This window comes from Chanodichthys erythropterus, chromosome 15, assembly GCF_024489055.1.
Source record: "Chanodichthys erythropterus isolate Z2021 chromosome 15, ASM2448905v1, whole genome shotgun sequence".
In the NCBI taxonomy this organism is placed as follows: domain Eukaryota; kingdom Metazoa; phylum Chordata; class Actinopteri; order Cypriniformes; family Xenocyprididae; genus Chanodichthys; species Chanodichthys erythropterus.
In genome coordinates, this window is record NC_090235.1 from 13,558,401 (window position 1) to 13,580,122 (window position 21,722).

At 46.0% G+C, this 21,722-nt stretch overlaps 1 protein-coding gene across 1 annotated transcript in view; it reads right to left on the reverse strand.

Annotated features, from left to right (window-relative positions):
• The window catches only part of LOC137037371 (uncharacterized), a 130,187-nt gene that overhangs the window by 62,958 nt on the left and 45,507 nt on the right, over positions 1 to 21,722 (reverse strand). The gene's annotated exons all lie outside the window — the stretch shown is intronic.

Below are 21,722 nucleotides of genomic sequence, written 5' to 3' on the forward strand. Positions count from 1 at the left end.
AGTTATGAACTGTTCAGCTATTAAGCTTTTTTGTCTTATTGTCCACTGAAAACTAAAAATAATTAATGAACTGCATAGGTATGGATATGTCAGTGATGTCATGGTGCGTGATGATGTAATATGTTGAGATATTTCCATCATCAATCGTCAAGTCACTTGGTGCAAAAGAGAAACAATCAATAGATCAACTCTACTTGGAACTGAAAATTATTTTTTTCAATATCACTTTTAAAAACAAAATGATACTGACCACTAAAATTTATAAAGCAAAACAGCAGCAGAAGATTCAAAAACCTGATGAGAAAACAGAAGAGCTGGATTATGTCACAAATACAGGCTAATAAACAGAAAGACATTTATACAGGGATAAACACTTTCATTTAGTCTGAATATTTAACATGTGAATCTGTCGCAAGCTCTCAATTTTTAATATAATTATTCCTAATAAAAGAAAACAACAACCTCATAACACAGACAAGACCCCTATAACATTACAAACAAAATCAACGCCTCAACACAATCTTGAAAGCTAAGCAAAGAAGATGTGCCTTCAGACGTCTTTTAAAAATGCTTAGAGTTAGAGTGAATCTAATGTGAGACTGTAGACTTTTCTCTCTTCGGCGCTGCAACTGCAAATACCCAATCACCCCTTCACTTTGTCACAGACACGTCAGGTTCCACCTACCATCAATACCAGCTCACTCAATCTCCAGAGTACTAATCACCGCCACCTGCACATCATCAGCACCGCATCACCCGCACTACAAAAGACTCACACTCACACACACTCACTGTCTGGTCTCGTTTGCACTTCACTCTACTGAATGCTTACCTCAAGGACTCCAGCTCGATACTTACCTGTCTCCAGCGTTTCCAGTCTTCCTCGTGTGATTCCCCATCTGTGTGTGAGTGTTCCCAGTCTTCTGTCTCCAACGCCATCATCATTCTCCATTCTGCATACAATTCAAGGACAGTATTATCTCTCTGCTTCTCAGTTTGAATACCTCATTGCTCTATACTCACCATTTACTCTGCTGATATCAATAAATACAAGTGTTTGCTTTTACATCTGCCTCCGTGCTTTCTCTGTTGTAACACACTTATACCTCCTCTGAACAATTAAAACAGACTGGTCAGAAGACCTAAAAATTCCTAGGAGGCTTGTGCACCTGTAAGAGCTCTGACAGCTAGGAGGGAGGGAGCTAACCCATTCAAGGACTGTTTTGGACTGGCAACTAGCCCAGAGAAGACAAAATAGGAGAGTTATGATCGAGTCCCCGTCAAAAGCAATCGATTTAATGTTCTTTGGTAGACACCCACATACAAACAATTTAAATAGTCAAGCCTCACAAACACAAAAGCATTAATCACAAACCCAGAAAGAAAATGTTTCATCTTCGCCAGTAGTTGTAAATGGGGGAAAAAAAAAAAAAAACTTGATTTAATGACTGAATTTATCTGTTTATCAAATTTTAAGGTATTGTCGAACAGTACTCTTATAGATTCTTGACCACAGGTTTACGAAAAGAGGTCAGCTCACCTAAATCTGACAGCTGAGGAAGAGCAGGAGCCCCAAACCAGACAAGCTCTGTTTTAAAATTTAAAAAGTTCACAGACATCCAGGTTTTAACCTCTTTTAAACAATTTACAAGGGAATTCAGAGCATTTTCATAATTTTCCTCAAGGGCAAAAAAATGTGCATGTCATCCACATAAAAATGAAAGAAAATCCCATACTTGAAAAATTGCCCCAAAAGTTAAATAAGGAAAATAAAATAGGGGCAAGAATAGATTCTTGCGGAATTCCACAAATCAATGGGGCAAATTGACAGAGAAACTTCTATTTGATTAGAATGATACTTGCCACTTCCTCAAGGTGTGAAACAAGGATCCCATGATCAATCGTGTCAAAAACAGCAGTAAGATCTAAAAGAACCACAGAATTACCAAAATCACTGAATAATAAAATATAATTAAGTAATTTTAACAACGCAGACTCTGTACTGGTAATTGGTAAGCTTTAAAATTGAACTGAAAAATCTCAAACACAGCAGTCTGGTCCAGAAAACTGTTGCAGTTGGCTAAGAACAATTTTCACTGAGACTTTTGATAAAGTTTTGAAATTGTTCTAAAATTAGACACAACAGAGCGATCCAAATTTGCCTTTTTAACAAGAAGTTGAACTACAGCATGTTTCAACGTCAAAGGCACCATACCAGAATCATTTCTACCAAGCGCGTTTTCAGACCTCACACACCGGATGCTCAAGGCAGTTGGACATAGTGGTGTATTAGAGGTAAAAAATGATATACTGTTCAGTTTCTCACACAAACCGATCGTTTTGTGTCTTAGGACATCAATGTGTTGTCACGAGCCTTCATAGCCAGGGTTTAATTTGGGTTTGTCTGTGCATGTTTTTTTTTACTCTTATAGACGAAGTTCCCATTGACACGCATTATACGACTGACAGACCACGACGGTTGGAGTTAAAAATCATCATTTGTGTTCTACAAATTGTCATTTTTGGGTGAACTATCCCTTTAACAATCTTAGATTTAATTGCCATGATCTTACCTACAAAAAATTTCAAAAAGTTAGTATTGAAAAACTTGTCAATAAAACTCTCTCATTTGGATTGATCAGAATTTATAGTACTAAATAAAACTCCAGGCTTATGATAGTTATTAGGAATTAAATCTGACAGATATTTCATCTTTGCCTCTTTCATGAAACTCTGATAAGTGGAAAGTGGCTCCTTAAAAATATCATAAGACACCTGGAGTTTCTCCCTCTTCCACTTGAGCTCATCTTTTCTGTCTGAGAGCCAGAGTGATCTCATTAATCCAGCGCTCTGTTTTAGGCTTATAAGATCTAAATCTTAATGGAGCAACGGAGTTTAGAATGAGGAATGAGGAAGTTATAGTAAAAACAGCACTGATAACAGATAATACAAGATCTAAAGTATGTCCATGTTCATGAGTTGGCCTATGAACATGTTGCTGTAAATTAAAAGAGTCAATAAGATTAAAAAATATATATATTTCTTTAAAGTTCAGATATATTAATGCACATATAATGAATCGTCACTCAGGCTGGGATCCATTTGCATGCTTTTATTAAACAGATCGTGGTCGTACAGGCAGGGTAGATCAGGGGCAGACAGGTATAATACAGGGCAGGCAGAATCGTAATCGTAACCCATGCAGGTTCTGTAGTTCTCTGGGACAAAGACTTTATCCGGTGGACAATCCGGTGGGGTTTCTGCTTGAGCATTGGCCTCCTCGAGCTCGGTCATGATATCCCACTGGATGGGCGAAACAATGAGAGATTCAGGTAATACAGTTTCTGGTTCTTGATGCATGAGCTCACCTTCGTGTTGCTGTGAGAGGGCATCAGCCTTGACGTTCTTTGAGCCTGGTCTGTATGTGACTGTAAAGTGGAAATGGGAGAAGAACAGGGACCAGCGGGCTAATCGAGGGTTCAGTCTTTTTGCGGTTCTGAGATATTCAAGGTTCTTATGATCAGTTAGCACAGTAAACGGATGAGTTGCTCCCTCCAACCAATGCCACCACTCCTCGAATGCGGCCTTTATAGCCAGCAATTCTCTATCCCCGACGTCGTAGTTTCGTTCTGCTGCATTGAGTTTCCTGGAATATAAGGCACAAGGATATTGTTTAGGTGGATTACCTTGTCTTTGGGAGAGTATGGCCCCAAGACCAGTGCTGGATGCCTCGACCTCCACCACGAAAGGTCTAGACGGGTCAGGATGATGGAGAATGGGAGCTGTTGTGAAACATCTCTTGAGGTCTTGGAAAGCCTGGGTAGCAGAGACAGACCATTTGAGAAGTGTGTTACCTTTCTTTACCATGCTTGTCAGAGGGCAGGCGGTGACGCTGAAGTTACGGATAAACCGACGGTAGAAATTAGAGAATCCCAGGAAACATTGTAGTTCTTTGAGTGTCTTGGGTTGTGGCCAGTTCAGAATTGTTGACACTTTCTTTTCGTCCATAGGCACCCCATCGGGACTGATTACGTAACCCAGGAAGGACACAGAGGTTTGGTGGAACTCACATTTTTCTGCTTTTGCGTAGAGTTGGTATTGAATCAGACATTGAAGTACTTCCCTGACCTGTTGCATGTGTTCTTCCATGCAGTCTGAGTAGATTAGGATGTCCTTGATGTAGACGATCACGAACTTGTTGAGCATGTCTTGGAATACATCATTGATGAAAGCTTGGAAGATGGACGGACTATTGACCAGGCCCAAGGGCGTAACAAGGTATTCATAGTGTCAATTTGCGGTGGAGAATGCTGTTTTCCACTTGTCTCCTTCCCGGATGCGAATCAAGTTGTATGCGCTGCGAAGGTCCAGCTTGGTGAAGTATTTGGCCATACGTAATTGCTCCAGTGCAGCAGGGACCAGTGGTAGAGGGTATCGAAACTTGACATGTTATTTCGTTCAGCCCGCGGTAGTCTATGCAAGGCCGTAAGCCGCCATCCCTTTTCCCCACGAAGAAGAAGCCCGCAGAAGCAGGTGAGGTAGACGGGCGGATGAATCCCTTCTCTAGTTCCTCCTCAATGTATTTCCTCATTGATTCAGATTCAGATTTGCACAGTCATATGAACGGTGTGGTGGTAACTGGGATGCACGCACCTGCTGAAGGCCACCGCCAGATCTTGATATTCCCCAGGGATATTGTGAGCTGGTGGGGTATCAGTAGTCTTCTCGGGAACGGTGGCTTTAACAACTCTGACAGGTAACGTGGGAGTATGACACAGGCATTTAGGCTGACATTGTTCATTCCAATGAGTTATCTGACCTTCTCTCCAGCAGATCTGTGGGTTGTGAGTGCGCAGCCACGGAAGCCCCAGGATGACAGATGACGTGGATGTGGGTAAGATGTGGAATTGAATGCTCTCGGTGTGAAACAGGCCGATTTGCATGGTGAGTGGTTTGGTGATGGCTGTCACACTTCCAGTGCCCAGTGGGCGGCCGTCTATCGCTTGCACTGTGAGGGAAGAAGAACATGTAATTATGGGTACGTGATTCTGTTGGACGAAGTGTTGAGACATAAAGTTCCCCGTGGCTCCTGAATCCAGCAAGGAGTGAGTGTTGCACTGTTGTTCATCAGCTTGTAGGGAAACGGGAACAGAAACACACATGTCAGACTGATAAGACGGATTGTCATCACTCACCGAGTGTGGGTTTTCGGGACAGGACCGAACTGGGCAATTGTTCCGTATATGTCCTGGGCTTCCGCAATATAAACACAGATGATGGGCCAGCCTCCGACTTCTCTCCATCTCAGACAAATGATAAGTGTTAATTTGCATAGCTTCAGTGCTATCAGATTCCATGGGATTTACTGTGCAAGCTCCGGACTGGGTAATAGACTTGCGAGAACGGATGAGGTTTTCAAGTCGGATGGTGAGTTCAATAAACTGATCTAAACTCCTGCCTTCGTCTCGACATGCGAGTTCAGCTTGTAATTCATGTGTTAATCCTCTCCGAAAACAGGTCTTCAACGTATCACTCACCCAGTTCGTCTGTGCTGCCAATGTGCGGAACGCCAAAGCATATTCAGCGGCGGTCTTACGTCCCTGTCTCAGCTCCATCAGCCGATCCCCATCCCCATGCCATCGCTAGGGTGATTGAAAACCTCCTTGAACCTCTGCATAAAATACTCATAGGAGGGAAATGCGGTACCATCATCTCGCCATACAGCAGTAATCCATTCAAGCGCTTTGCCAGTAAACAAGGAACAAACAAAAGTGATCTTACCAGCTTCGTTGGCATACAAGGCAGGTTGTTGGTTGATGTATAGCGAACATTGCAATATGAAGCCTTTGCACCTTGAGGGATCGCAGTCAAACTTTTCTGGCAGAGACAAGCGCGGGTGGCTCGATGGTGGCGTCTCAGCCGCGTGGGTAATGGCGGCGGCAGTGAGCGGTGGTGGCATCGGAGGCACAGGTGTTTGAAGCCCCTGCAGTGCCTTCACCAGTTCCTCGGTGAGCGAAGTGAGTCGCTTGAGTTGATGCTGATGAGCGGCGAGCTGGCTGGCTTGGGCTGACATGGTCGCACACAGGTGAGAGAAAGCAGCTGAATCTAGTGCTGGTGAAGTCTTCTGTAATGAATTGTCACTCAGGCTGGGATCCATTTGCATGCTTTTATTAAACAGATTGTGGTCGCACAGGCAGGGTAGATCAGGGGCAGACAGGTATAATACAGGGCAGGCAGAATCGTAATCAAAGGACAGGCAGAGGTCAGGGCTGGCAGATGACACTCACAGAACAGTATCCAAAGCACAGGTCAGGGAAAGGCAGCAGAGGTTCATCAATGGTAAGCAGCAGGTTCAGTAACAGGTAATCAGTCAAACAATAGAATAACGCTCAGAATTGTACACCACAGCAATACCAGACTTCGCGTTTGAGTGTAGTGTAAGGGAGTCCTTTATAGTCCGGTAAACAAGGTACAGCTGGCGGGTAATTAGTCCAAGGCAGTGGGTTATGGGAAATGTAGTGTGTGTGTGTTAGTACTCGGGTGAAGGCTCCCTCCGATGGTCAGAGGAGGGAATCATAGAGTTCCTCTCTGTGACAGCACACCCTTTTCCCCACGAAGAAGAAGCCCGCAGAAGCAGGTGAGGTAGACGGGCGGATGAATCCCTTCTCTAGTTCCTCCTCAATGTATTTCCTCATTGATTCAGATTCAGATTTGCACAGTCATATGAACGGTGTGGTGGTAACTGGGATGCACGCACCTGCTGAAGGCCACCGCCAGATCTTGATATTCCCCAGGGATATTGTGAGCTGGTGGGGTATCAGTAGTCTTCTCGGGAACGGTGGCTTTAACAACTCTGACAGGTAACGTGGGAGTATGACACAGGCATTTAGGCTGACATTGTTCATTCCAATGAGTTATCTGACCTTCTCTCCAGCAGATCTGTGGGTTGTGAGTGCGCAGCCACGGAAGCCCCAGGATGACAGATGACGTGGATGTGGGTAAGATGTGGAATTGAATGCTCTCGGAAACAGGCCGATTTGCATGGTGAGTGGTTTGGTGATGGCTGTCACACTTCCAGTGCCCAGTGGGCGGCCGTCTATCGCTTGCACTGTGAGGGAAGAAGAACATGTAATTATGGGTACGTGATTCTGTTGGACGAAGTGTTGAGACATAAAGTTCCCCGTGGCTCCTGAATCCAGCAAGGAGTGAGTGTTGCACTGTTGTTCATCAGCTTGTAGGGAAACGGGAACAGAAACACACATGTCAGACTGATAAGACGGATTGTCATCACTCACCGAGTGTGGGTTTTCGGGACAGGACCGAACTGGGCAATTGTTCCGTATATGTCCTGGGCTTCCGCAATATAAACACAGATGATGGGCCAGCCTCCGACTTCTCTCCATCTCAGACAAATGATAAGTGTTAATTTGCATAGCTTCAGTGCTATCAGATTCCATGGGATTTACTGTGCAAGCTCCGGACTGGGTAATAGACTTGCGAGAACGGATGAGGTTTTCAAGTCGGATGGTGAGTTCAATAAACTGATCTAAACTCCTGCCTTCGTCTCGACATGCGAGTTCAGCTTGTAATTCATGTGTTAATCCTCTCCGAAAACAGGTCTTCAACGTATCACTCACCCAGTTCGTCTGTGCTGCCAATGTGCGGAACGCCAAAGCATATTCAGCGGCGGTCTTACGTCCCTGTCTCAGCTCCATCAGCCGATCCCCATCCCCATGCCATCGCTAGGGTGATTGAAAACCTCCTTGAACCTCTGCATAAAATACTCATAGGAGGGAAATGCGGTACCATCATCTCGCCATACAGCAGTAATCCATTCAAGCGCTTTGCCAGTAAACAAGGAACAAACAAAAGTGATCTTACCAGCTTCGTTGGCATACAAGGCAGGTTGTTGGTTGATGTATAGCGAACATTGCAATATGAAGCCTTTGCACCTTGAGGGATCGCAGTCAAACTTTTCTGGCAGAGACAAGCGCGGGTGGCTCGATGGTGGCGTCTCAGCCGCGTGGGTAATGGCGGCGGCAGTGAGCGGTGGTGGCATCGGAGGCACAGGTGTTTGAAGCCCCTGCAGTGCCTTCACCAGTTCCTCGGTGAGCGAAGTGAGTCGCTTGAGTTGATGCTGATGAGCGGCGAGCTGGCTGGCTTGGGCTGACATGGTCGCACACAGGTGAGAGAAAGCAGCTGAATCTAGTGCTGGTGAAGTCTTCTGTAATGAATTGTCACTCAGGCTGGGATCCATTTGCATGCTTTTATTAAACAGATTGTGGTCGCACAGGCAGGGTAGATCAGGGGCAGACAGGTATAATACAGGGCAGGCAGAATCGTAATCAAAGGACAGGCAGAGGTCAGGGCTGGCAGATGACACTCACAGAACAGTATCCAAAGCACAGGTCAGGGAAAGGCAGCAGAGGTTCATCAATGGTAAGCAGCAGGTTCAGTAACAGGTAATCAGTCAAACAATAGAATAACGCTCAGAATTGTACACCACAGCAATACCAGACTTCGCGTTTGAGTGTAGTGTAAGGGAGTCCTTTATAGTCCGGTAAACAAGGTACAGCTGGCGGGTAATTAGTCCAAGGCAGTGGGTTATGGGAAATGTAGTGTGTGTGTGTTAGTACTCGGGTGAAGGCTCCCTCCGATGGTCAGAGGAGGGAATCATAGAGTTCCTCTCTGTGACAGCACACACTATTTATATGAACTTTTTTTTTTGAAACAGCTGTTGTTCAAAGCTGTAAAAAACAACAATCAAAACTGATAACCTATGACAGGATCTTATATGATAAAAATGTCAAATATATAACATCAAACTATAATCTGAATCTTTGGTTTAATTTATTCCTGTGTAATACTGAAAATGATCAGTCAAACTCAAAACACAAACAGGCTTTCGAAATGTACTAACAATCTACTAATTATAACACCACCAACACCAATAATAACCATCATCATAATAACGTCTCGGTTACATAGGTAACCCTCGTTCCCTGAAGGAGGGAACGGAGACGTACGTCGGACAGACCGACGAATAGGAATCTCGCTAGAGAGGCCAATCTACTTCGAGTGTAACTAAACGAGCCAATGCACATTGGCATGCAATCATATGCATCAGCTGCTCGCCTCGCAGCGCGGGTATATAATGAGCAGCAGGTGCGTTGCATCTTCAGGTTTTCGCTGAGGAGCCGAACCCAGCAGGCGGCAGCATCAGCAGGACAACGCCTGTGGCGACGGGACGTACGTCTCCGTTCCCTCCTTCAGGGAACGAGGGTTACCTATGTAACCGAGACGTTCCCATTCAGTCGGTCACGTTCGACGTACGTCGGACAGACCGACGAATAGGAATCCCTACCAAAGCGCCACAGGGGCTGCCCTCTTCCAGCGCTCTGTCGTGAGCCACCTGAACCCCCTTGCCTAAGGACGGTGGGACCAGGCTCACGCAGAGAGGGTCGATCACTGTTGTTCCCAAAACCCACTCAGTGCGACAATTGGATAACGCTGGGAAGCGTAGCCTTACATGCGATAAGGAACGCTGCGGAAGCCATATCCTTCCCCGAAGGAGTTATATGGATAAGTACATATGGACTAACCTTGTAGGTTGTACAACATATGGAAGAACTGGGGTGACTCCACTCGGTGAGAGATGGGTTCTCCCAGAGGGAAAGACACGGGCTTCGTTTAGGAGCAGCCGTGGAAAAAGCCATATGGGATCCCCGTAGGGTCACACATATGGAACCTAGCCTAAATCCGGTTCTCAAGGATACAACGGAGTATAGGCCTGGCGCCAGACGCTCCGCCACGTCGGCTGCCGAAGGGTAACCGGAGGACTCAACAGGGTCTGCCCGTAGGGACTCTCTGGAGAATAGAATGCGCATGTAGCGCAGCAAGCCGACACTAAGCCGGGGCCTCTCCGTGCCTCTGACCTGAGGCGAGAACACGGGAGGAGACCGGCTCGACACGAAGGCTATAGTATCTAGCGAACGTGTTAGGTGTCGCCCAGCCCGCAGCTCTACAAATGTCTGTTAGCGAGGCGCCACGAGCCAGCGCCCAGGAGGATGCCACACCTCTCGTGGAGTGGGCATGCAACCTGAGCGGGCAGGGCACGCCCTGAGCTTGGTAAGCCAGGGCGATGGCAACCACTATCCAATGGGCCATCCTCTGCTTGGAGACAGCCTTTCCCTTCTGCTGGCCTCCGTAACAGACGAAGAGCTGGTCTGAGGTCCTAAAGCTTCGAGTTCTGTCTATGTACAGTCGCAAGGCGCGAACTGGACAGAGCAAAGCCAGGGCTGGGTCTGCCTCCTCCGAGGGCAGCGCTTGCAGGCTCACCACCTGATCCCTGAAGGGAGTGGTAGGAACCTTGGGCACATAGCCAGGCCGGGGTCTCAGTACCACGTGGCTGTCACCCGGCCCGAACTCTAGGCACGATTCGTCGACCGAAAATGACTGCAGGTCCCCTACCCTCTTGATGGAGGCCAATGCCACCAGCAGCAAAGTTTTCATAGAGAGAATCTTTAAGTCTGCTGACAGCAAAGGCTCAAAGGGAGCAATCTGGAGTGCTCTGAGCACCAGAGTAAGGTCCCAAGAGGGTATAGAGGGGGACGAGGAGGATTTAACCGTCTCGCCCCCTAAGGAACCTGACGACCAGGTCGTGCTGACCAACAGATTTGCCATCTATGTGGTCGTGGTAAGCGGAGATAGCAGCAGAATGGACTTTGAGGGTGGAGGGGGACAGCCTACGCTCCAACCCTTGCTGCAAGAAGGAAAGCACGACACCGATCGAGCATCTTCGGGGGTCTTCTCGGCGAGAAGAGCACCACTCGACGAACAGGTTCCACTTCGAGGCGTAAGCACGTCTCGTAGACAGTGCACGTGCCGAAGTGATGGTGTTAAGTACCTCGGGGGGTAAGTCACCTAGAACCTCCGCGTCCCGTCCAGGGACCAGACATGGAGTTTCCAGAGGTCTGGACGCGGGTGCCAAAGAGTGCCCCGTCTCTGAGAGAGGAGGTCCTTCCTCAGAGGGATGGGCCAGGGAGGGGCTGTCGCGAGGAGAGAGAGTTCTGGGAACCAGGTCCGGTTGGGCCAGTAAGGCGCAACTAACAAGACCTGCTCCTCGTCCTCCCTGACTTTGCACAGGGTCTGTGCAAGTAGGCTCACTGGGGGAAACGCATATTTGCGCAGGCCCCGGGGCCAGCTGTGAGCCAGTGCGTCTGTCCCGAGTGTTCCCTCGGTCAGAGAGTAAAACAACTGGCAGTGGGAGGTTTCTGGTGAGGCAAACAGGTCTACCTGAGCCTCTCCGAACTCTCTCCAGATCAGCTGAACCACCTGGGGGTGGAGTCGCCACTCTCCGGGCAGCGCAGCTCGTGATAGCTCGTCGGCCACACGGTTGAGCACACCGGGGACATGAATGGCGCGAAGCGACCTCAGATGCTTCCGACTCCACAGGAGGAGATGGCGGGCGAGTTGCGACATGCGACGGGAGCGTAGACCACCTTGGCGGTTGATGTACGCAACGGTCGCAGTGTTGTCCGTACGGACCAGTACATGCTTGTCGCGAAGCAGGCCTTTGAGGCGGCTCAGCGCAAGGCGTACTGCCAGCAACTCGAGGCAATTGATGTGCCAATGCAGATGGGGTCCCGTCCAAACCCCTGAGACTGCATGCCCGTTGTACGTGGCACCCCAGCCGGTGGCAGAAGCATCTGTGAAAACCACAGCATGCCGGGACACCTGTTCTAGGGGCACTCCTGCCCGGAGAAACAAAGGGTCCGACCACGGACTGAAGGTTCGGCGGCACTCCTGAGTGATTGGCACCCGGAACGTGCCGCGTTGCCACGCCCATCTCGGGACTCGGCCGTGAAGCCAGTGCTGAAGCGGTCTCATATGAAGCAGCCCGAGCGGTGTTACAGCCGCTGCAGCCGCCATATGCCCCAGGAGCCTCTGAAAAAACTTCAGTGGGACCGCTGTCCTGCCATTGAACGTATTCAGGCAGTTCAACACCGACCGAGCACGTTCCTCTGTGAGGCGTGCTACCTGTTCGACCGAATCCAACTCCATACCGAGAAAAGAGATCCTCTGCACTGGGGCGAGTTTGCTCTTCTCCCAGTTGACCTGAAGCCCCAACTGGCTGAGGTGCCTGAGCACTAAGTCCCTGTGTTCGCACAACTGATCCCGAGACTGTGCTAGAATGAGCCAGTCGTCCAGGTAGTTGAGAATGCGAACACCCTGTTCTCTCATGGGAACAAGGGCTCCCTCCACGACTTTCGTGAAGACGCGGGGAGACAGGGCCAGCCCGAAGGGTAAGACTCTGTACTGATATGCTCGACCTTCGAACGCGAAACTCAGGAATGGCCTGTGTCGCGGAAGAATCGAAACATGAAAGTACGCGTCCTTCAGGTCGATCGCTGCAAACCAATCTCGGGGACGGATGCACTCGAAAATGCGTTTCTGCATAAGCATTTTGAACGGTAGCTTGTGAAGGCTCCGATTCAAAACTCGCAGGTCCAAGATCGGTCGTAACCCGCCGCTTTTCTTGGGTACAATGAAGTAGGGGCTGTAGAACCCTGACCTCAAATCGGCTGGAGGGACCGGCTCTATCGCGTCCTTCGCCAGTAGGACTGCAATCTCCGCACGCAGAACAGGGGCATCGACATCTTTCACTGAAGTGAAGAGGACGCCCCTGAACTTGGGGGGACGCCGGGCGAACTGAATCGCATAGCCGAGCCTGATGGTCCGGAGGAGCCAGCGAGACGGAGTGGGGAGCGCTAGCCAGGCTCCCAGAGACCGCACCAGCGGCACCAAGGGGACCACCGGCGTACCCGCCGCGGGGCAGCGAGGTGGAACGCAGGGACGCGGCCCGGGAGGCTCTCTGTGTGAGGCGGCCCGAAGCGGGGTCACAGTGTGCTGTGCAACACTTACCTGCCTCCACGGGTGGACAGAGGGAGCAGTCGAGGATTTGCTTACCTGCTGCTCGCTGCTGTCCGCTGGCGACAGAAGAGGTGGATGAGAGTGGTGAGGTTCTAGCCCTCCCACTGCTCTCCGAGCCCTCTTCGGACCCGGAGATAAAGGAACTGCTCTTTTCTTGAAAATTTGGGTACCGCTGGCCGTTGAGCCAGCGGCGGAACAAAAGGAAACAACAAAAGATTCTCCACCCGGCCCTCCTCCGGGGTAAGGAGTGGTGCATTCACCACCTCCTGAAGAGCAGTCCCCTCCATCTCCGGGTCGCCCGTCCTAGGGCCGCTTGGACTTGGCCTTGCCACCCTTCTTCTTGGGGGGTGGCTGGACGGGCTGGGCGCCCCGCCCGCGACCGGCTCCACGGCGCCGCTTGGATGGAGGCTGCTGCTGCTGGGGCGCGGGAGCGGGGGCGGCTGCAGGGGGGCGCCCTCGGCGACGGGTAGTCTGAGGTGCCGCCGGCGGTGGAGGTGCAGCAGCTGACCGCCTCGGCAGGATGTGACTGATGGCCTCAGACTGCCTTTGTACAGCCGAGAACTGTTGGGCAAAGTTCTCGACCGCGTCGCCGAAAAGGCCGGTCTGGGACACGGGGGAATTAAGAAACCTGACCTTGTCGGTATCCCTCATGTCCGCAAGACACAGCCAGAGATGGCGTTCCTGGACCACCATAGTGGACATCGCACGACCCACTGACCGCGCCGTAACCTTCGTCGCTCGAAGCGCGAGGTCCGTCGCGGCACGAAGTTCCTGGAGAACTTGTGGATCATGACCACCCTCGTGCAGGTCCCTCAGTGCCTTGGCCTGATGGACCTGCAACAACGCCATAGCGTGTAAGGCAGAGGCAGCTTCCCCACAGGCCTGATAAGCCTTGCCGGTAAGATCCGACGAGTACTTACAGGCCCGGGAAGGGAGAGACGGCTCCCCCCGCCAGGTGGAGTTAGGGCACAGTTGCATAGCAACGGCCCGTTCCACAGGGGGTATGCGCGTGTAACCCTTCGCTGCCCCGCCATCAAGGGTGGTGAGGGAGGAGGACCCACCGACACGGTTTCGGGCAGTAAAAGGTGCCGTCCACGTGCCCGTGAGCTCTTCATGCACCTCCGGGAAGAAGGGCACTGGGGTGGGGGGCTGAGAACCAGCCCTGGCCACCCCGAGATACCAGTCATCCAACCTCGAGGGTTCGGGACACGGTGGAGGATTCCACACGAGCCCGACCCTGTTGGCGGCCCGGGAAAGCATAGCCATCATTTCCGGGTCCGTGTCGGGCACAGTTGTCACCCCCGAAGGAGGCAACTGCGCCGACTCATCCTCCCCAGAAGTATCAGGCTCACCCTCCGATGCAGCGATCGACATCCGGTCGTCTGGGGGAGCTCCGAAGGAAACGGATGGTACACACCTCTGGGGTGGTCCACCACGTTCCGAGGGCAGCTCTACTGGCTGCGGAGCGCACGAGGGGGAGGGTTCCTAGGGGGTTGGTTCCCCGAAGGAAGCGCGCTCACCGTTATCCTCAAGTCACCAGCCCCGCCGCTCGCAGCAACCCTCTGAGGAGGATTGGAGCGAGGCGTCGGGACCGGGACTCCACCCCTTTGCAGAAAGTGGAGTCTCGACCGCAACTCCGCGATGGTCATCTTCCCACAATGGGTACATGACTCATCCACAAACGCTGCCTCAGCGTGCCTTAAGCCCAAGCACGCGATACAGCGCTGGTGACCATCCCGAGGCGCCAGGTAACGACCGCATCCAGAAACACACAAGTAGAACGACATCTTTAAAAAGACGCAAACTACTCGTGTTAGCTCTTTCAAGGACTGACTCTTTTAGGTGCTGAAGCACGCAGGGGAATAGCCGCTGCAGCACAGACAGGGAATGTGCAGCCTGTCGTGTGCACTCTCCTTGAAGGCGCTCCTCTTACCAGCTGTAACAACAGCTTTTTAGCGCTCTAGGCGCACCGTTTCACCAGCCGTGAGAACGGCCTTCACGCTGATTACAGCTTTGCTCAATCAAATTAAAGGCAAAAACAAAAACAAAAGGAGAATCGGCCCCGCTGCTGCGCTGTCCGCCTGCACCTCGCAACAAAGAGACGTCTTGAAGAGAGACTCGTTCACCACACTCGCTTTCAGTAGCTGTCTTCATAGAAGGTTTGGCTCCGAAGCGAAAAGCTGAAGATGCAACGCACCTGCTGCTCATTATATACCCGCGCTGCGAGGCGAGCAGCTGATGCATATGATTGCATGCCAATGTGCATTGGCTCGTTTAGTTACACTCGAAGTAGATTGGCCTCTCTAGCGAGATTCCTATTCGTCGGTCTGTCCGACGTACGTCGAACGTGACCGACTGAATGGGAACAGTAATGGATTCATCATAAAATTTCAAATATATATATTTTTTAAATAAGATAAAACGTATGGTATAATGTCACAAAAACACATATATTTTTATATATATATATATATATATATATATAAAAAACATGAAAACTTACATGGTAAAAATTCTGCATGAATGAGTCTGGTGTCAAAACATAATAAATTACTGCAAGTTTAGTTAGTGGTGAGAGTATAACAAGGAAAAAAGAAAAAAAAAAGAAAAGAAAAAGGATGCAAGTGCCCTTCCTGAAACTGGGACTTTGGAGCCCCCTGCTGGCTGTGCGGGGAGTGGTCATTATTGTCCTCTAGCCATTCATTCAAAGCAGGTTTAGCTGTTTGAAGATTATTTGTTTTTTTGTTTTTTTTTAGTGACTGATACAATTTTGTAAATTATTTAATCATTCACATAAATTTAAAGTCACCATGAAATCAAAATGTACATTTCTTGTTTTTTTGTTTGTTTGTTTGTTTGTTTTTAAATGTAATTAACACATGAGATCCACCAATAGCAAACCACAACCATCCAATCAATTCCCCACAGACAAAATCAAGCCCAGCCCTACATTTGTTTTAGTTCCAGAAATGTTTCACTTAGATTGAGTTATACTCAGCAATTTCCATATCATGTCAACTTAAATAGAAAACTCTGACTTTTATTTTGAATAAAAGCCTGCTTCTGTGACAGCTCCTTGATCATGTGATCCATGATGAAGCAGTAGGTGTTTTCAACTTAGGCTGCTCTGAAGCAGTATTCAAGACAGTGTGGGTTTTGTGTGCATTAAAAGCACTGCACTTTGGCATATCGAAGACATCGAACAGTCTTGCGAGCTTCCTGCCATGTGCAAACACTCTCAAGTGGCCAAGACCACAAGTGTGAGAGCAATACTTATGTTTGCACAGTGTTCACTATGGTGTCCATGAAGTATAAATGAAATTCACAACTTAGAAAATAGTAAATCAGAATATTCTCTAAAAACATTCTAAAACTGTTTAGCGATAACATTATTATAACATCATCCCCTATCGTTCTTAAAAAGTTTCCTATCGAACATTGGATGTGGACTTTTTTGCTCAGATGTCAAAATTTGGTCGAAAATGAAAATTAGGTTGACCTCTAAACCCAGCATTAGTTTCACATCAAGCTCCAATGTCATTAAAAGATGAACAGAGTCAAGTTTTATTAAGAATAACAGAGATTTAGATGTTGTTGTCTATTTGAAAGTAATAGTTTGATTTGGTGTCACCACTATGGTGATCAGTGTTTGCTTTAGTTGGTCAGTTTGACTCTTCTCTGTTCAATGTTAATTTTTCTTTGGCTGCTGTAACTTTGTTATGGCAAGTACAGCAAAAAGAAAAGGTGATCAGATGAAGTTAGCTATTTGTTGGTCATTAAAAATGATAATAATACAGCAATTGGATTTCATCCAGTCTAATCTATGGTATTGATTTCACATTACTTCATGGAGCAAGTCTGTGATTCTACCGACTGAGATCCAGTGCTGTTTTAATTAGATCATTTCAGGGATTAAAAAAAAAAAACAACACCATGCAAAAAAATGTAAAAGGGACCTATTATGCAAAATTCACTTTTATAAGTTGTTTGAACACAGATTTGTGTCCACAGTATGTAAATCCACCCACTTTTTTTTATAATCCCTATAAATCATAAACAGTCTCTCCAAACGTGTGGTTCCAGATTTCCCTCAATCTTATCAGCGTATGAATCTCGACAATAGTGACATGCTTCATGCTGTGCTGCTTTCTGGGTGCGTGATACAGGCTCCTAATGCATTGCAGCATGAAGCATGTCACCATTGTTGAGATTCATATGCTGATTCTTGATGTCCATGTGTGTCTAAGTGGTACACTTATTCAAAATGATTTGTGTACAATGTGCTTTTAAAAATCGACAGATGATCTGATTGACATAATTTGATCAGACCACTACATTCTGATCATGTCTTTATCAATATCCTCAAATAGCTAACATCTAATCAGATTTTTTGTTGCTGTTCTTGCCATAACAAACACATTTACAGCAGCCAAAGAAAAACTAGTATTGAAAAAGACAAGTCAAACTGCCCAACGGACGCAAACACCGATCACCATAATGGTGACATAAAAGTGTGGAATGAGTGTTCATGAGCATCAGCTGCGTGTCACACCGGCCTCGAGTCACATGGAGGAGCTCAAGATGGAGTGATAACAGTGAAAGATGAGAGAGGACCTGGGGTCCGTTCTTCGTACCTTGCTGAGATGATTTCACAGATGCCAGATCTTCTAATCATGATAACTGATCTCTGGCTAATTTGATTCTTCAAACGAATTTGTAGATTGGATTAAAGTTTCTGGATTACTGAGTTTTCTTGTGTTCCTTGAATTCAATTTAAAAAAGACACCTGACGAAAGACTTAGTGGACCTTTATAAGAAAACAGCCAAGCAACCAAAACGACAGAAAAGTTATAATAGATAAATTAAACGTGCGGTTGTTTTTTTTTATTTTTTGTTTGTTTATTTTTGTGATTCCGAATTATTTAGGCTATATTCATGATTTGTACAGGCTTTCATTTATATTTCAATGTTGAAATTAGCAATTAATTAAATTTTACCTTTGAAACAGATTTGTTAAGTGACAGCGTTAATTAAAGTTTTTAAGGGTCAAGATCAAGTTATCTGCATCAAGCTGCTCCCATACTAGCTGTCGCGGTTCAAATTAACGGCATAGACTAACTGTACATCATTATTATTGTCTCTGGCTCACATTAGGGTTCTCTTCCCTGACAGCAACATAGTGTCGGCCCAGATCCGGCCCATGTAATAAACATGTACCAGATGTGGGCCGGATCTGGGCCACACTATGTTACTGTCTGGGTTGTAAGAAAGAAGCAATGGCTGGGGCAGACTTTAAGGATCACCTCGACTTAAAAAGATGCAATCTAATCCTGTTTACATGAAAAAGCTGCTCCCAACAGGTTTGAGCTTACGGACCTGTTGCTGTGACAGCAACTCTCAAATCATTAACAATGAAATCCATGTACAAAGAACGGACCCCAGGCCTGGACTATTTATGTTGTTTTTCTGTTTATATGCTGCAGTCTTCAATGGCAGTCGCATCCTTCTTCCCTGAAATTTGAATATTACTACGATATTTGGGAATTTTATTTTGTATGAACAGTCAATTCCAAGAACGCAAAGAAAGAACACATACTGAGAAACGGCCCCTGTTTCCTTGACAGCTCCTGCATCATGTGATGTGACAAAGCAGTGAATTTGATCTCAGATCCACTTTTAGAGATGATCTGAAACCACAACACATTTAAATGGTACATAATTTATTTTGATTACTAAAATGTGACAGGGAAAACAAGGAAATTAAATTAAAAAAAAAAAAACACACATCAAGTGTCCAGTTAGCAGGACTCTTACCAGATTAAAATATTAATTTTTTTGTAGATTAGCTCCTCAACTGATTGTGTAATGTGAATATAATTCTACATTTAGTATGTTAATGTAAATTTCTTAGTTTTATGGCTGTTTATTTAATCAGACAACACATCTGTTGAAAATTTTATTAAATTAAGCTTAATGTGCCACAGGAGAGATTTACATTTATATTTTCTCTTGAAAACAGCTTATACGTGCATATTAATGCTCCTCTAGATAATATAGCTATATCTTTAAACATTATAAACATCTTTAACACGAGTCACCACAACCATTAATGGCCGTTTAAGTTTCTCTGGTGTGGAAAAAGGCAACATTTACCACAACATCTCAGTTTCTGTGAAGTGAAAGTAAGAGCATCTGAGACATAGTTATCTATTGTTATTTTGTGGTAAAACAGCAATGCAAAGTGCAAGGACATATTGTGTTAGATCAGTGGTTTCAAACTCAGTTCCTGGAGGGCCACAGCTCCAACTCACAACTGCTTGGAAGTTTCTAGTAATCCTGAAGACCTCGATTAGCCGGATCAGGTGTGTTTGATGAGGGTCGGAGCTAAACTGTGCAGAGCTGTGGCCCTCCAGGAATTGAGTTTGAGACCACTGCGTTAGATTGTAAAATAAAGCACATAAATGTGTCATTTAGATGATTTGTGATTCATCGGAGATGCGTGTTTCGCTTCTTTCCATCCTTTCTGCCAGCCGTGATGGTGAATGATTCGTGCCACAATGAATGTAGCCAGAAAAAACACAAACACAGCCAGTCCAACACCACCGAACATCAACATCTGCTCTGTCATCGTCACCTCATCTTCAGAAAAAGACGGAAGAGATATTCACATTTACACAACCAGACAGTATCAACTCTATTAAGCGCTTGGTTTCCATTAATTAAACAATAAAGATAACAACCAACGTGTTACCTGAGATTTCAACTACTGCTTTCGACTCTTCTTTTAAAATAAGACCTGTAAATACAGTATAGGATCAGTTTGATCAAACCCACACACTCAAAAAACATCAAAACAATAAAAACTGATTTAGTTGTTTAGTTGTATATGGGGGAGTGGATTAAAATGCAATAGAAATGATGCATAATGACATTTCAAGATATCTCATATCAACTGGAATTATATAGAAATCTATAACAATAAGAGTCCTATAAATTCAGTGTGTCCAAACTTTTAATTGATATTGAATTTTTGTGATCAAAAGAAGAAGCATATGAATTTTATTTAACAAATAACTAAACTTTTCCCACCCATGTGTTTTTCACAGTCACAAACAGCCAAATCCATGTATTATACATTTTTTTATATAAAAATATTAAAAAATTATGTTCAGATCTCATCTTGGCTGGCTCATCTTACCCATATACTGATAAGATTGTGAAGATATGATGAGAAAAGTGAAATGTGTTACCCTCAATCTCCAGTCTGATGGGTTTGTCGAAGTGCATCTCTGGAGCGTCAGACTTTATTCCACAGAAATAAAGGCCAGAATCTGACTCTGATACTCCTGAAATAGTTAGATTGACTCTGGTGACCCAACTGTCTGCTGTGATTTTCAGGCGAGTTTTGTTCTGATTGTAGTTGATCAGAAGTTTTTTCCCGGCTTTGTCCTTCTCTGCAGAAATCAGTAGAACGAGCTCTTCAGATCTGAGATGATACCAGGCCACTTCATATCTGTTTCTCATGCTGCAGTTCAGAGTGATGTCTTCTCCAATCTGAGCTCTCTGATCAGAAGATCCTCGTACTGATGCATCTGGAGACACATTGATAAACACAGATCCTTTTAGACTGCTGTATGTTAATAATAATAGCTATTGTATTTGAGGCTGATATGTTAATTTCACAATTGCTTGAAAAAAATATAAAAAATATTTACCACTGAATGTGATTTGCATAATCCAATAAGAAAATACACTGAAGAAGAAAATGACTTTGTCCATTGTGTCTGTCACTTATAAGTGTGTCGATCAAACTAAAGGTTTCAGCTCAATGCAGAGACACTAAAACCACACAGAGTTTTCACTTCCTGTCCGGAGCAATGTAATGCTTTGAGTAACAGTCTTTATATCAGATCAAATGCTACATCCTCACATCAAACCTGGACTGAAAAATCTTGATTTCTCAATGGATTTTTTACTGAATGTGGTTTACTTTAGCTTGCATAGACACATGGCTAACAAAAAGTGGCAACATGTCTGTCATACAGTAAAGTTTACATACTTTTGATTACTTAATAATTTTGATCAAATTACATAAAAAGCTCTATACAAAAATTTACAAATACAAATCCTGTCTCTTCCTGGTTCTTTGTGATTGGTTCACGTCTGTGCACCTGCACAGACAATTAATTTTCAGCCAGCCAAAATGGACAAGGCTGACTTCCTGATTAAGTCGCACTGAAAGCCATTTTATTCAGCAGAGTTGATGCGCATGTAGGCACAGTAGCACGGTGAGCTATGCTCATTCCTGTTACGTTAGTAACCAGAGCATTCCTTTTTAATACGTTCACTCGCATTGCGTCTTCTGACGTATATGTGGAACACACTTCAAAGTGCTGTGCTTCTAGCACAGAATGGAATGCCATCCTGTGAGTCCGTAGCCTTGGTCGTTTGATGCCATGGCAAACTACTAGAAAGATAGGGACTTAACCCTCTGGAGTCTGAGGTTGATTTGGGGCTTGGAGAAGTTTTGACATGCCCTGACATTTGTGCTTTTTTCAGTTGTTTATAAACATATTAATGACAAAAGTGTCATTACACTGTATTCAGCACAAACTAGGCTACCATAATATGTGAGCAACATGTATGTACATGTTTGTATTTTTTAAGGAATAATGTTTATGTGTGGTTATTGAAAAACTTAAGTCACTGAAATAAGGCCAAAAAAAGTATATTAAATCTGTGTTCACAAGACTTTTGGGTATTGGAGGTTGTAGACTAGAGTTTTTGCT